A 10,974-nucleotide genomic window follows, 5' to 3' on the forward strand; every position below is an offset into this window, starting at 1 on the left:
AAGCTGAAAATGAAGAAATTTGGCCCCTGCAAAATTTTGAAGAAACATGACTCGGGAAATGCATATGAAGTGGAGCTGCTGGATGGTATTCAGATTTCTCCCATTTTTAACATTGCAGATTTAATAGAGTATCATGATGATGGTGCAGATGAGGAGCTGGTGTTAGAGCCATGTCCAATTCCTGCTTCTAAGAAGGAGGAGATAGAAGACATTCTAGATCATCGTGTGGGTAGGAGTACCAAAAATAGGCAGTATGAAGAGTATTTGGTCAAATGGAAAGGATGACCGATCGAGGACTCAACTTGGATTTCAGTAGCTGAGGTTTCCCATTTGGGATTTCCTCTACCATTCATAAAGTGATAGGGTCACTTTTCAATCTACCCTGGGTGTCTGATGCAGGAGCATCCAGAGGTATAAGGGCAATCTTGTGTCACCCAAAAAAATGTACTTAGACTTAGTTTCTGTTTCATGTCTTTTCATTTTTGGATACCTGTTTGGGTCAAATAAAGGTTCCAACTCTCACAGTTCCGCTATCAGTGTGTTTGAAAATCTTGAAAAAATAGGAGCATGTAATTGGGCCATCATTTTGGTGACCTAGAAGGTGTAAATTGGCTAGATGAATGTAATTGTGATTTAGAGCATTCCAGAAAAAGAATCAGGTCAAGAGGCCCCACGGTTTGAAAGTTATTACAGTTTTTTGAGTTTTGGAGACCTCCTAAGAATGCTTCAAAGTCAAGTTAGGGGCATTAAATGACCTCAAAAAGGGCCAAAAAATGGGGGACGAGTGAAGCTATCCATAGGGCTATAGAGCGCTTCAAGAGCTTTCTGAAAATGTAAACGGTTCATCAATCGGAGCTATGGTTCAAAAGTTATGCCTCCCAGAAGTTCGGTTACCGTTTTTGGATTCTTCTAGATTTGCACCAACTTCTAACACAGCTTCTAGAACCTTCTATTTGGTCGGTGGATGCCTACTAGCACTTTCTAGAATGTACTCCTAGTCCTTAACCTTCTGGGGTCTATTTAAGGAGATTTTTGGCATTGTAAAAGGCAGTTCAAAGTGGAGTTTGAGAGGAGGTACTGAAAGGAGAGATTATCTCTAGATTTAAGCTATTGTAAGCCCTTAGGGCATGTTTTGAAGTTTATTTTCTCTGTACTATTTGTACTAGCTTATTTTCTCAGTTAATATATTTTCCCCTTTTCTGTTGTGTCCATTCTGTTCTTGGGTTGTGTCCCCATCAATTGTTAGAAAGTCTCATTGTGACAAGTTTATTAAGCTGAAAGCCTCCTTTAAGGACTTGGCTAAAAATTAGGAGACATTGTACTAGAAATTTAACTCCATTTCAAAGTACATCAGCAAGGTGATGCATTAGGTGGCCACTACTCTTTATCTTTAATGCGTGAACAAAGATGATGCAAAGGCTGAAAAAGAGAGAGACCACATGCTAACTCCATAGTTTTGTTGTGGATGACTTGTTCAAGACCTTTCTAGATAAACTTTTCAAGTAGAAGGGCATCAAGGTTTTGAAGGTTGACAAAGGAGATAAAGAGGGGATGTAGCCTTTATTTTTTTTCTTTCTAATTTTTGTTATGTTTTGGTTTAAATATATTTACTCTTTGCCTAGATGGGCTAATATGTATAATTGAACTTCCTGTAGAAAGTATTGTAGTATCCTTAAGGCTATTTGCTACTATGGATTTTAGGCTTGACACATGGAAATTAGGATTAGGATTTACATTTATGCTAGTACTATAGGCAATGATCTTTTTGTGGAGATAAACTATTTTTTGATGTTTAGGAAGGGTGTTGGTTGAATTATTGTTGAATGATTGCCAACTAATTTTTAGCTTGTTGTAACTTGGGGTCAACCCCCCTATCCTTTGTCTCCTTTCTAATACATAAAAAATGAATAGTAATTTTAAGAAAAAAAATTCAAGATGACCAATACTCATAGTCATTAGTCGAGTCCAACAACCAAGTTGACTAAACCAAAATGTGTGGACAAACTTCCTACGAAATAGTACCTCCTTACAAATAATCTAACTCTTCAATATTTATTAGTTGGCAATAGATCTTCATTTCAACTTACCTAAAAATGGAAACTTGGACAAGTGTTGTAGGCCACTACATGTAAGAAGACTCAACCAGTAATCTTCTGGACACCCTAACCATCCAAAGCCCAACATCTGGTTACATGACATCAAAAATAGGAATTTTATCTCACAAACATTATAATTTGAATTGTAGCCATGACAATAGAATGGAATCCACTTGTATACCTTTGTAGTTAGTGCCAAGATCCATGCTACCACAGGATGCATGTCCCTATTGTAGAAGGCCTTAACAATGGTGAGAATGTTTATTTTTTAGACTCCACTTGTTCCCACACTTACAAATATGGTTATGATTACATATTCTTTAGTATTAAAGGTCCCTAGATTGAGAGAAAAATTCCATCTTGTTTTAGGAAGACAAATTATTTTCCTGGGTAATATGTCTTCTATTAAACAACTCACTAGTAGAAACTACAATCTGACTAGTCACTACTATAAGGTTTATCATATTATCTCTGTATGCAAAAAATTGGTTCAAGTGTTACATTAACCCATAAGCTATATATGATTCCTAGTAGCCACACTCAAAATATTAATCTAGGGAGCTTTTGATCATCACTTGTTGCCACTGTTAGACTCACTTATTCTATTAGAGACCAATCATCCACTTCCACTTCATCATCTTTTGACCTCAATCACTCTTTCAATATTTCTCCTTTTCCTGCAACATTAAATTTCATTTGTTTAGTCCTCCTATGAAACAACATTCATTGAAGTCAAGGAAATTGTACAAGACTCAAGATTCTACACAAAACCTATGAATATTTTGTATTTTTCCCTATTTATTACACAATAAAAAGAAAACAAGTTAAACATCACACACTAAGACTTGATTCTAAAAGTGTTAAATAGTCAAAAGGACATTAATTTTCTCAATGTTCACCTCAATTCTCCAATTAGAAATTAAACATAGGAAGCTTAACACTATTGACACCAAAAGAATATTATCTATGATTTAAGTAGTGTTAGGATTATGAATATATTATCATTGGCATCCATCCTCAAGACATAATCTACCAAAAGTCAAATTTTTTTCTTCCTTAGATCTTTGAAAACACAATGATTTTTTTTTTTTCAATTTATGTTGTTGTTTTCAATTACAAAACATACAAATCATGAAGAAAAAATGCTAAAAATTGTTAAGAATAATAAGACATTGCCTTATTAATTAAATTTTTTAAATTTAATTATTAAGTCACTTATTATCTCTATTTTACTTAAGCTAAACTTTAGGCATATAATATTAATTCTTTTATTAATTATTATCATGCAACCTAGGTTAGTTATGTGTTAGGGTTTTGATCTCCTTTTATAAGGATTGATCTCTTTATAATTTTTTAATTCACTTTTGATTATAGCAATTTATCTTTTTTCTCATCAAGAATGTCTCATCTTTGAATCTAGGAATTCCAGCTTCCATAGCATTTTCTTCTCTCTTTATGTGATAGGTGTTTGCATGCAAGTGATTCTTGGGAGCTATGGGGTTGATCTTTCATCAACTTCAACATGTTATCATAGCTCCAGATCTTCATGCGCCTACTTCATTTATGAGAAGTTTGTCTTGGTTTTCAGATCCGTGCTTTTTGCTCAGAGGGTTTCATTTTTTAGAGGTTTTTTTTTTTTTTTTTGTATTGAATATGGGGGCAAAATTTTTCAGCACACTTTGAGCTCAAACAGATCTCATTGTTGAGCTTAGAGCACCCAAAAACCCCTATTTTCATATAAAAATGTCAAATTTGGACATATTTAGAATTTGAGGCAAAGTAGTATTGCTTCTAAATTGGACACATTTCTTGAGGTGATGATTTTTTGATTTTGCACATTTCTCGAGGCAATGATTTCTTTTGTTGTTTCACATAAATCAAGATTTTATGGTTCAAAAATCAAAATTTTTGACACATTTCTTGAGGTAGTGATTTTTCAAAATTTGGCAATCAAATCAAGATTTTTCAAAAATTGAGATTTTGCATGTTTCTCAAGGAAAAATTTTGTGATTTTTGATACAAAAATCAAGATTTTTTTGACATGCAAATCATGATTTTTGGGCATGTAGATTGAGAGAGTTTTGAAACAAAACTGACATGCTTCCTGATGTAATTTTTGGTAATAGTGGGCACACTTTTCAAGGCATTTTGGCATTGATCCTAAGGTAGGAAAAAAATATTTTTCTGTTCTAGTACTTTTTAAAACCTACATGTGGTTTTTTGGTCATAACTTGCTCAACCGAACTCTATTTTTCAAAAGATGGGTTAGAGCCTATTGTGATGGTGTAGTTTATTTAGAGATTTGATGTTGTTTGGTGGCCTATTTTGGCTATCAAATTCATATTATCTATTTTGCACTCTAGGAGACATATCTTGAGACATTCTATTTTCTAGATTCTGCTCTAGTTTTTTGCTTTTTTGCATTTTAATGGATATCTTGGTTGTTTCAGGTTCATAGATTGATTTTATTGTTTCAAATGACTTTTTGTGGGTTCTATTATCTCTTATATCAGCCTAATGTCTCTTTTGATCTTTGTTGACATCCTTTTTTAGTAATTTTGCAAACACACCGAGATAAAGTGTCACTCTATTACATTTCAAGATCTTGGACATCATTGTGTTTTTGTTGTACTCACGCTAGATTTTAAAGTTCCTTGGGCAGTTTCATGTTGGCCAAATTTTCCATCTTCCTTTGTGAAGTGAGAGTTCCTTCCACAATATTAGCCTTATGATGTGTCAATGACACATGCCATTATAAGTGTTTGTACTTCTTTTGCACTCTCAATGTTCTTGGTTCTTCTTTTTGAAGGAGATATTGCATTCAGTTTTAGTGTTAATGTCTTACCTCTTATAATTATAGGGGGTTATGTTGGCTCTATTTCTTTCTTAGTTTGATGGAGTGAGTTATGTATTCAATATTTGATCCTATGTATTAGGTGATCATAGTGGCTAGATACCTATGCATTGTAGTGAGATGGATCATTTACCATATAGAAATTCTTCTTTAATTAATCATCTCTTCAAACTTATTCTTCTCTACCTAGTCTTGTTCTATACAGTGGAGGTTCTTTAGATAAAAATTTTAGTAGTATTTGTAGCTTCATGCTTCAGTGGTGTTCTTCATGATCATCCTTTTGATCCTATCTTCTAGAACATTCTTTTCATATCTTTTTGGAGTAGGGTTTTTCCCATGTGGTTTTCTCTATTTCTCCTATTTTCAAAAATTTGGTTGTGCTTGGGTACCTCATCAGGCCTTGTTACTGGGACCCAATTTCCTTTCAGTAGTAGTTTCTATGTTTTTAGCTACTCCCTAAGTTTATCTTAATGGGGTGTGTTAGAAGGTACTACAATATTAATTAAATCATTTTGATATAATTATTAAGTCACTTATTATCTCTAGTTTACTTAATCTAAACTTTAGGCATACAATAATTAATTATTTTATTAATTATTATCATGCAACATAGGTTAGTTACTTGTTAGGGTTTTGATCTCCTTTTATAATGATTAATCTCTTTGTTTTTTTTTTTTTAATTCACTTTTAATTATAGCAATTTCTCTTTTTTCTCATCAAGAATGTCTCATCTATGGATCTGAGAAATCTAGCTTCCATAGCTTTCGCTACTCTCTTTTTGCGATAGGTGTTTGCATGTAGGTTGATTCTTGGGAGCTATGGGGTTGATCTTTCATCAACTTCAACAAAATCCATTATGTTTTCAAAATTTTCAATTTTGGTCAAAGATGCATTTTGTCTAGATGATAGTAGTGTCCTATTATCATTAGGGTGAATGTACTTAGCAAGAGTATCCTCAACATAATGTTTAAGATTCATATGTTTCAATCCTCCTATGAAACAAGATTCATTCATTTATATAAGCAAGTGAAGGAAATTGCAGACCACACAAGATTCTACACAAACCTACGAATATTTTGTATTTTTGGCATCAATTTTCTCTATATTATCCTCAATGCTCTAATTAGAAATTAAACCTAGGAAGCTTACCACTGCCAACACCAAAAATCTTACCACTATCAACACCAAAAGTATGTGTGTCATGCCCAAAAATTCAGGGCAAAAACACACCAATTTTTTTTTATAAAGATAATATTAATTAAACCTACTAAGTTGATAAGTTTAAATTAGTTTAAAACACATGTTCATAGCAAAACAATCAATACAATTTCCCCTAACAGTGTCCTAACAATTTCATAAAAGTTTTATAACAAATGGGTATGAATAGATCGTTAAAACTGAGCATTCATTATTGCTTTACTTTAAAACAAATATACAATTCTCATTTACCTTGCAATAACCCTTGCAAAATTTAACTAATAATTCATTCTAGGTTAATCCAATTATTTGCTTAACATTTAAAGTATATACTAAACTTTTAAATTAAAACTAATTATTTTTCTAAAGGTAAATACTAACATATTTATTAAATCTAATATAACAACATTTATTAAATCCAGGCTAATATTATATAATCAATAAAGTTAATTAAATCATAAACAATAATTCTACATTATTTTAAATCAATTTATCCTCTTTATACTTACCCCATGATTAACCTAATACCAAACAATAATCATAAAAATCTTAAGTTAAACCAAATAATACAACCAATAACAAAGCTAATTAATTTTCAAATGAAATCTAACACTATCATAAATCTAACATTAATCATCCAAATAACATATACTAAATACCCTTTAACTAACACTAAAAATTATTTTGATTAACAACATATCCTAACAAACATCTTAACTAAACTAGAACTAACTATCTCTAAGGGCTTAATAGCTAATGTTTAAAAATAAAAATAAAAATAAATACTAATTAATTAATATAAAAATAAAATAAATTACTAAAATATGAAGCTAACTAAAAAATTAAACTCACCTATACTAATTTCCTTCTTCCCTAAACATTCTAATCTATTCTTTAACTAGTACTATTTAGTAATCTAATACTAACTCATATTTAAAACTTTGTAAAAATTAACACATACTAAGCCTAATGTCTAACACATTAATACTAACTACATACACCAGTCTATCTAACTTGCAAACTTTGATAAAGATATAAACTAACCATAAAAGCTAACTATTAACTAATACTATTAACTAACACTAACTATACTTTATCAACTAATGCCAAAACTATAAAATGACATAGCTAGGCTTAATACTAAAAGAAAACTTTATTAACATTCACTATAATGACAAACCTAAACTAAACTAACCCACTTGACAAGTGGATTCCCTTCTCCACCTACCAAACCCACCCACCCCTAAACTCTCTTTCCAAACAAGCTTGGGGCCGATTCCCAAACTCCCCCAAGAAGTCCAAGGTCTACAAAACGTAGACCAAGCAGACTTGGCCAAGGTACATGGGCAGTACAAGGACAAGTCATTAAAACAATGCCTTCTTCCATGGTAAATGGTAAATGTGAAGGTCTGACTTAATGTAATTTTAAGCAACCACTTGCCTCAAACACATGCATTGACTAGAGTGAGAGACATGGCAGGGTGATGTCATCTCATCATGATGACACTTTTCCAATCAACGCCTAGGAAGGAGGGGGAGACTTTAAGATTAAAAGTTTTCTTGGTGAGAGGAAAGGTAAGAAGTAAAGGAAGTTTTGGAAAAGATATTTTGAATTAATTTTTTTTTATGTATGATATATATATTTCTTTTTTAATTAATTCAATTTTTAGTTTATTCATTTTATTCAAAGAAGCATAGTTAAGAGAATCTTTAAAGATTTTCTGTTGAAAAAAATTGATAAATCATTTCTCCATACAAAATCCAGAGACCTTTTTTTTTCTAGGATAGATATAGTTTTTTTTGAAAGGTCTTTATTTATGCTAAGTATAGATTTTCAAGTTGATATATTACCAAGAGGGGTTATATATTTTTTTTCTTTGATGGGTTTAACATAAAGTTTAATAGTATTGTCAATAATGCAAGATCCATTTTAACAACAAAGCAAAATTGTTTTATTTCCAATAATCATGAAAACTGAACCTTCATTCATAACATCATTTTTGCTTTCAACATATAAGAAAACTTGAAATTTTTCCTAATTGAATTATCATCATTTCATCTTATTTTTGATGTGCATCTATATAACCAAAAATTACAATTAAATTTCATGAGAAGCAATAATACTCAACCACTATTTTATTGGCACACCTGATTCAAAGGCTTAGCCAGGAAAGAACCAGGAAGAAAACTCGGCATCATTGCCATTACAACAAAGTTATTAAAATACAATTTTCATAGGATTCCAATACTGAAATTACAACAATCAAATAGATTTCTTTCATGTCCCTTATCAAGGGATCCATATTATTTCTTGCAATACATTGCTGATATCATGGAGGGAACAAAATTTGACTAGGTGACAAACCAACATAACAAGGAGACAAAATCAAACATTCGTATTCATACTAGGTTTTCACAATAGGATTCAACAATGAATCAAAACTAGGGAAAGGTGGATTTTTCCAACAGGAGATGTCAGACACAACACCAAACCAGGTGCCCAATTGGGGCTATAACTCAAGAACTTTCGTTCTTCCATTCTTACATGCCAAAACTCATACATGGTTTGTGCTGATAGGTAGGGACCCATAACACCCTACCCTCTCTCCCTCTTCTTGTCCTAAGAAGAGATTCTACACTGTTGGAGTCCACCTAAAAGGACCTTTCCCTAAATTGGCCACTTCTACCCTATCCAAGGGTGAGTAATGCCAAAACACCCATACAAGAAAACTTCAAAATTCAAACATAAACATGGAAGAAAAGCATTCAAGATAACATAGTTTCAATCCTTCCCAACATACCCAACATACATACAAGCATACAAATAACAACAAAATAGCATAAGCATGAAACAAGCATGAACAATCTGAACAAAGGAGATGAAGAACTCCTACCTTCACAAAGAGGTTATGGTAAATGAACAATTTGAGAAGAGATTTTCCTTCCTTGCCTTCAAACTTCCAAGACTCCTCTCTAAAAGTAGAGATTGGGTAACAACCAAAACTACTCCAAGAAGGGCCTCTAAATAAGATCCAAACTCGACCACCAAAAAGGACAATAACTTCCCCACTCACCTACAAAACCTAGAAATTTCTAACTCAACCAACCCTTAGGTTAACCACTAAGTGGAGTTGAGGTTATGCAACTCATGGTAACCACCTTTAAATTTTCGCACAAAGGCAAAAATAGACTTTTTGAGTGACCTCAAAAGTCAATAAAAGGGGCTTAGGGGGTGGAAAATGCCCCCAACCCATACCCATACCCCTTGGGTATAAAGATTTCATGTTTTAAGGCCTTAGGAATAGATTTGGGGCCCAACAAATCCTAGGAATAATTTAGGACTATCTAACAACTCCAAAATGTAGATTAAGCACTAATTTGAGTTAGGAGTAACTAAACTTGATTAAGAAAAAAATTAGCAAAAAGACACTAACTTAATTTGACAGGTTACACAGTTAACCCTAACTAGCATGGTGGAATGCATATGCAACATCATGAGTGTCAAGTGACACTATAAGAACATAATTACGAAACATTAACATTTACTGATCACAGAAAAAAAATACATTCATACATCTCACAATACAATAAAATATGAACAACATGGTTTCCACAAATGACACATAGGGATCTGTTCTGTTGCTCCATCGGGTTTCTCGACTAAAATATCCTACACACTCATTGCACACATCAGTAGTCCCATAAAATCACATGCACATATGTATATATGTATTAGGAAGTCACATAAATTAAAACATACATCTTTGAAATCAATCAAGGTTTCTTTCATCCTACTCATATTCTTAATCATTGCAATTTCATAATCAAAGTGTTAATCCTACATTTACTTACTTCATCCACATACATGTTCATAATGCATTAAATGACAAACTCAAATATCTGAAAGTAAACATCACACAACATGAAATAACATAACATAATATGTTCAGTGTATCCGATAGAGTCTCGACGTATCGAGTCATAAGTATCAAAATAATAAGGTATCAACTATGCTACAAAGGGTCGGGATGAGGCCTCACAATGTGCAAGATTGGAATGTTATAGATAGGGGGAAATTACCCCATGAATTATCTCATAAAATTGATGACCTTGTTGACTAGGGTATAGTTTTTTTTTGAGTTCTCCCTTTTGTATCTCTTCTTGTCTTAATAAATTTTTTACCCCTCTTTTAGTTAGTTAAAAAAAAGAAAAATGCCAAAAGCATATTTTCTATTATTTAAGAACATCTTATAAAAAAGGATTATGAACATATTATCATGTACTTAGCAAGACTATCCTCAACATAATCTTTAAAACTATTATGAATATAATCATGAAATATGAGCTCATTACTCAATATGTAGCAACATTTTTCAAACCAAAATATATGAATTTCCAACTAAAATTTCTCCATAGTATATTGAAATCAATTTTATTTTGATCATTGGAAGGATTAAATATCTGATTATAAAAAAAAACCATCCATGAATGATACTAAAGCTTGGACCACTATATAATCTAATATCATATGGATGTAGTTGTCAACCTTCTTACTTCAAAGACACTTGTAGATGTTAGTTGGGACCTAGCTTCAGTTCTGAATTAGATTCTTTTCTTGTGTAGATCTTTGAAGTCTATTTATTTTACATACATTCCTTAGGAATAGAATGGAGTTGATGATTGTTTGGCTAAATGGAATTTTGATCATGTGCAAGATTGAAATATTATGGATATGGGGTAACCCATTGATTGGCTACTAAATTTAATGATCTTGTTGGTAGGGATAGAGCTCCTAGCTGAGCTCCCTGTCTTGTATCTCATTTTTTG

Source organism: Cupressus sempervirens, chromosome 3, assembly GCF_028749045.1.
Source record: "Cupressus sempervirens isolate cs-2001-9-10 chromosome 3, ASM2874904v1, whole genome shotgun sequence".
Classification (NCBI taxonomy): Eukaryota; Viridiplantae; Streptophyta; class Pinopsida; order Cupressales; family Cupressaceae; genus Cupressus; species Cupressus sempervirens.